This window comes from Ailuropoda melanoleuca, unplaced genomic scaffold (genome assembly GCF_002007445.2).
Source record: "Ailuropoda melanoleuca isolate Jingjing unplaced genomic scaffold, ASM200744v2 unplaced-scaffold6842, whole genome shotgun sequence".
NCBI lineage: Eukaryota > Metazoa > Chordata > Mammalia > Carnivora > Ursidae > Ailuropoda > Ailuropoda melanoleuca.
The window spans coordinates 1-6,408 of NW_023243192.1; the positions used below are offsets into that span (position 1 = coordinate 1).

Here is a 6,408-nt window from a genome sequence, read left to right on the forward strand (position 1 = left end):
ATAAATCCCTGTCTCCCAGCGTCCATGCCCTTGGACAACCCCCACTCTTGAGTGTGGGAGGGACCTGTGACAAGCTTCTAACCAACACCGTATGCAAAGGTGATAGATCATCCCCCTGTTTTATGTTATGTTACAGAAGTTTGTCTCAGCCGACTAGGATGAGAGATTCTCCTTGCTGGTTTGATGATATAAGCAGCCATGTTGGAAAAGCCCAAAGGAAATGCAGGAGACTGCTAGGAACTCTGGACAGCCTCTAGGGAATAATTGGGGGGGACCTCCAGGTGACAGCTGGCAAAAAAGCTGGTTCCTCAGTCATTGCAGTTGCAAGGAAATGAATTGTGCCCCAAACCTGAATGAGCATGGCAGTGGATTCTTCCATAGTCAAGCCTTTAGATGAAAAATGCGTCCCTGCCAAAACCTTGACTGCAGTCTTGTGATACGCAGTGCAGAGGACCAGCGAGGCTGTGCCTGGACTCCTGACCCACGGGATTGTGAGATAATAAATGTGTGCTATTTTGGTTTGGATGTGGTGTCATACCGATTTCCAAAAAAGTTGCATAAGAAAAACAAGGTTGCTTAACTTCAGATCATGTCACACCACATTTGTTGTTGTCCTCAGATGGAATTCCATCACCCCTCCTGGAAAAATTAGAGAAAATGCCCTGGGATTTTCAGATTTGCACTCTCAAGGTCCATATGAGTTTTGCTAANCATGGGTTTTGCCAAAAAAATGGCAATGGCAGATGTGGATGATATGTTTTATGTTGGGGTGCTGACTCCAGCAACACAATAATGGGCTGTTGAGCTGAACGGAAATTTAGAAGCTGGTTGGACCTGAGAAGTTGCAGTCGCTAACTAGATATCCACCCAGACGTATTCTGATCTCTGGCCATTTAGCACAGCTCTCTAGAGTACCGTTATAAAGAGAACACTGGTGGCCATGAAAATCAACTAATTGTGCTCTACTCTTCTGACAATACAATTTTCCTGGAAGATACAGTGCAAACGCATACCATCGTATCTCAGGGAGAGCGACATTAGGGGTGTGGTGGATTGGCACCGATCTGAACTAACATTCCCTGTGGAGTGGTGTCATTCACTGGACCGTGTGATCGATGTGTTCATGTGTCTCTGTTGGGTGGAAACTCCTTTCCCCTTGTTCTGTGTTTGCCAGCAGTAGAATGTTCATTAGTGTAAAAATTCTGACTTTTCTCCACCCCCTCACTCACTNTGACATTAGGGGTGTGGTGGATTGGCACCGATCTGAACTAACATTCCCTGTGGAGTAGTGTCATTCACTGGACTGTGTGATCGATGTGTTCATGTGTCTCTGTTGGGTGGAAACTCCTTTCCCCTCATTCTGTGTTTGCCAGCAGTAGGATGTTCATTAGTGTAAAAATTCTGACTTTTCTCCACCCCCTCATTCACNTGCTTCCCGGGGAGGGAAAAGCATTTCCTGATTACCCTATGTAAATTGCACTCTTCAATCTCCTCTCAGCCTCCTGTTTATTGCTTTCATAACACTCATCCCAATTTGCATATATATTTGTTTATGTATCTGTTTATCCTATCTTTCCTGTTAGACAATATGGGACCTGTTGTCGGGTATATTTTTCCTCTAGCATTATATCTTTGCAATCTAACACAATGCCTGCGACCTGTCCACTGATAAATGCAATCTAAAGCAACGTGACTGTTCTGAGGTTTTAGAGTGGGCAAGGATGAGGGACATAGTCTTCAGATAGGTATGCAGCAGGGGTTCAGTACTAAAAAATGGGGAGTAGAGAGTCCTTGAGGCAAATGGAATGGTCTGAGTGTGAAAGTGGGAACACACACTGTGTTTTCAGGGAAAGCCTACTCTCAGGAGGGATCCTGGGACAGTTCGGAGGAGAGAGACCATCCGGAAGACTGGTCTGGCTGCACTATCAGAACTTCAGGGCTCCAGGTGCGTGAGGGGCCTGGGGGACTGCAGGAAAGCCAGCAGAGGGGAACAGCTGTCTTAACTGCTTGTCCCAGCCCACTCTCCTTCCTGCGTGATAGGAGAGAGGTAGGGATGAAGTCAGAACTATTCCATTTGAGACATCCAACCAAGCTAGAGGGCTTGGCTTGGTTTCTGAGTTCTGCAGGGAGACAAAGCTCAGACAGCTGGCCTTTTTTAAAAAAATGNATTTTTTAAAAAATGACTTGCTTTGTTTTGAGCAAATCCTATTTTCATCTGCTGCCCAGTTACCTCCGGGATTAGACTCAGGGAGGAGAATGCTGCCCAGAAGCAGGTCTGGGCACCATGACTGTCTCCATTCTCTGGGCCCCACTGTGGGAATGTTTTCCAAATATAATCAGCAGTTTCCTCCCAGGCCCCAGAGGACCAACCACTCACAATTCCTCTTTCCCAGTGTCTTCCTGTGCGTGTGTGTGTGTGTGTGTGTGTGTGTATTGGCATCTCCAGGCTCCTGCAGCCCGGGCTTTTTTTTTTTTTTTTTTTGCCATCATTCTGTTCTCGTGCCCTCTCAGGAAGCACAGTAATACAGGTCCCTGGCCAGGACTGTGAGCTGATGAGGTTGACAAATTTAGCCTCTTCTCCGAAGTTCACTGACTAGCATCCGTTTGTAGAATAATCATTCTAATTACGCAGAAGAATAAGATAAACCTTCCACCTACTGGGAAGCTGTTGGTAACATTCGAATCTTAATCAATAACACAGATAGTGTTCTTCTAGACTGGAATCGTAGCTCCTTTCCTGCACAGACATTGTTGGAGTTAATGGCCCTTGGAGCCTATCTGGGACCTATGGGTCTGAGAAGAGAGCAGAGGACTCTCCTGANGTCCTGATGGGCTTCCTAGGGGCTCCAGGTAGGTGTCAGGTAGCACTGGTTCAATTTCCCATGTTTCCATCAGAAGAGCTCTCCAGTAAATTCTGGTACCAGTAACTTGGAGGTAGGGCAGGCTTCCCAGGGTAAGGGCATAAGCCTCACTTCAGACACGAGTTGCTAGTTCCAGCTCCCTAGGCCGCCCTCATTTCTGACCAGCTGGCTACAATTTGGAGAGTCCCATAAGTCCCTCACGTTTGATAGTCCTAGAAAATGACTCACAAAATTCAGGAAAGTGCTACACTTCTGATTAGTGTTATTATAGCAAAAGGATAAGAATCACAATCAGCCCATGGAAGAGGTGCATAGGGTGACCTCTGTGAGGGTTCTAAACATNTATGGAAGAGGTGCATACGGTGACCTCTGTGAGGGTTCTAAACATGAAACCTCGGTCATCCTTCCCCTGTGCAGACCTGGATGGTGTTATTTCCTCCTGACCACGATGTGTGACATGCACAGGGAAGCTCACATGAGCCTTTAGTGTCCAGCGGTTCAGAGTTTTTAGTAGGACTTGATCATACATATTGCTTATGGGCTGACCTTTAGCTTTATAGCTCCTCCTGAAAGTTCTGGATAATACCTTTCGTCTTTGGTTCCTCTGGAGGTCGAGAAACTCAAAAGGCTTGTTTCAAAGCCCTCATCATAAATCACATTGTTAGACAGATGGTGGCCAAAGCCCTCAGGCAAACAAGGATACTCCCTATGAGGCAGAACATTCCAGAACCTTGAGATCATCTCCCAGGGGCTGAGGATAAAGGCCAGACTTCTCTTTGGGAAAGTTAATTCTTCATTATAGAGGCCCCAAACCACTGGCGAATATAACCTCCCTGCATTCCCGAGGCTGCAGAGCCTGAGATGTGACCCGGTCCCAAGCTGAGGCCATCCCTAACTGGGAAGAAGAACATCATCAGGTCCAGACTGGAGCAACTGGGTGGGCCTTCCACTGTGANCGTGGACAGTCTCCCCTCTGCTGGGGATACTGACCGCTCATATTCAGAGTCCCTGGAGCTATTTGGCACTACTGTCCCGGAAGAGAAAGTGGGGTTTCTGGAAGGACAGGCTACCAGCTCATCTTGTCAAACCCTTGCCTATTGATCTGTTTTCTTGTTTCCGCTTTTACACTTTCAGACCCATCTCCAAAAGGACAGTCGCACATTCTCCAGGCCAAGGCTTGACGGTGCTGCAGGGTGAATGAGAACTGAGGGTCACTGATTCCATGAGTATGGGGTTCCCAGCAGGTGCAGATGCTTGCGCTAAGTGCTGGAGGTACTGTAAATAAGAGACCCGTGATTGCTGAGCTCACACAGCTTAGATCTGGTCTGGTGGGTGGAGAGCCACCCAAGAAGATTCCCACCAGAAGTGATGTCTAAGTTAGGGTCTAACGATGGTTTTGAGTACATGGTGTGTGTACTTTGGTGGCAGGCGGGGAGTGGCAGGTGCTGGTTAGAGAGAGAAGGTACCAGACAGAGGAAGTAAATGCAAGAAGGGTCAGCGATCATCTGTGGGCTTCTGGACTTGCCTGTGTTTTGAGCCGCCCAAGCAGGGCTCTGCCAACACCCCAAATGCCTGTTCGTTTCCAACAGGGGTCTTGCTAGAGGAGGCCCTTGAGGTGTGAGCTGGCTCTTTTCTCACAGGCTGACTTCAGGCTACTCTCTGTTGCTAGATACGGGCATGGCTCCACCATCCTTCATTTAACTTCCTGCACCCCAGCTCTGAGCCCGCAGCCACTCTGACTTAATTTTTTACCTACATAAACCCCTTTTAGAGGTCCTCCCGCACTGGCTTTCAGAAGGATGACTAGAGACAATAGAAATATATCCATTGGTACTGTGAATGGTACCCCATTTTTATTTAGCAAGTGTCTTGATTGAAAAGTATTTTCTTTTTTTAAAGATTTTATTTGTTTATTTGACAGACAGACAGCCAGTGAGAGAGGGAACACAAGCAGGGGGAGTGGGAGAGGAAGAAGCAAGCTCCCAGCAGAGGAGCCCGATGTGGGGCTCGATCCCGTAACGCTGTGATCACGCCCTGAGCCAAAGGCAGATGCTCAATGACTGAGCCACCCAGGCACCCCTGAAAAGTATTTTCTTGTTGGCTGAATTATTTCCCTAATATCTCGTAGGTGTTGTATTTCATCCACAAACATGAGAGCTCAGCACGGTCCAGAACCTTGTTCTACCACCCCATTTCTTCTCTTTTAGAAACACATACATACCATTAAGAGCGCTTAGAAAATGATTCTTGAATGCAGGGTTTTCTGCTACATTACAAATGGAAGTTAGAGGGAAAGCAGGCAGGGCATAGACCTTTCTCATTCCTCTCCTCCCACTCTTCACACTCAACTAATAAATGCATTTCTTTTTCCCTAAGAGAATAGAAGCAACCAGAGTGCGCCTTCTTCACCTGCTCGCTCCAAGTCTGCTGACCCCTCTGCAGGTGAAGCTGTGGTCTCTGCCTTGCCTTCTGTTTAATGGATGAATCCTCCCTGCTCATTGTAAGGCTGACTCCTCCATTTACGCGCTGGCCCCTGTCACCTTTGCCAACTCAAGGACTTTATAATGTTAGGTTCTCCCTCTGCATGACCAATTTCTCCCTGATGGAACGTTCCAGTTGGTATATATAAGTATTCAATCCTGCCACTGATGTTGTCTCATACCCCCCTAAAATGTCTTCTGCTTGGCAGATTTTAATTCGGTATTATGGGGAAGGCAAAAAAAAAAAAGTGGGGGTTCTTATATTTTCTCACCTATTTCTCTGTTATGTCCCTCTTCTCCTCTCTCAGGATTCTTTAGAAATATTTATAGTATGTTGTTTTATTCTGACTTCAAAGGAATGCATATTCATTCTATATATTGGGAAAACACAGGAAAAAATATGAAGAAAATAAAAATCACCTTCTAAATCAAACATGCAGAGAGAAGCTTCGTTGACTTGTGTATTAGCTTTATATGTGCATTTACAGAATCGTAACAATGTGTCATATTCAGTTGTATTTATTGTGTTTTTTTTCTTAACAGCCAGAGTATTTTCAGATTATTAATGTGGCTTTAATGGCTGCATTTGGAGAGAAATTGCCATGATTTATTTAACCATTTCACAACTGGTAGATATTTATATTTTTCCAATTTTTGACATAATAAAAAGTATACAATGAAATACTTCTGTATAATTATTGATGCACATTTAGATTAATTCCTATGAATTAAATTTGCAGGAGTAGAATTAATGAGACAAGCACATAAACGAACTCTCTCTTTCTCTCTGTCCCTCGCAGAAAAGCTCAGANGATAAATGAACTCTCTCTTTCTCTCTGTCCCTCGCAGAAAAGCTCAGAATCCAAAGTACATGGTCTTTCCACCGCTGGACCTCTGTGTCTTCAATCAAAAGACTTCAGGTTTGGGGCGCCTGGGTGGCTCAGTCGTTAAGCATCTGCCTTCAGCTCAGGGCGTGATCCCGGTGTTCAGAGATCGAGTCCCACATCGGGCTCCTCCACTGGGAGCTTGCTTCTTCCTCTCCCACTCCCCCTGCTTGTGTTCCCTCT

General features: G+C 45.9%; 1 long non-coding RNA gene across 1 annotated transcript; it reads left to right on the plus strand.

Moving 5' to 3' along the window:
- Positions 1 to 2,835: 2,835 nt before the first annotated feature.
- On the plus strand, positions 2,836 to 6,319 carry LOC117800338. Its single transcript, XR_004623086.1, has 4 exons — positions 2,836 to 3,168; positions 3,215 to 4,133; positions 5,238 to 5,303; positions 6,191 to 6,319. It is a non-coding gene; the product is annotated as an uncharacterized LOC117800338 (long non-coding RNA).
- The last annotated feature ends 89 nt before the right edge of the window (positions 6,320 to 6,408 follow it).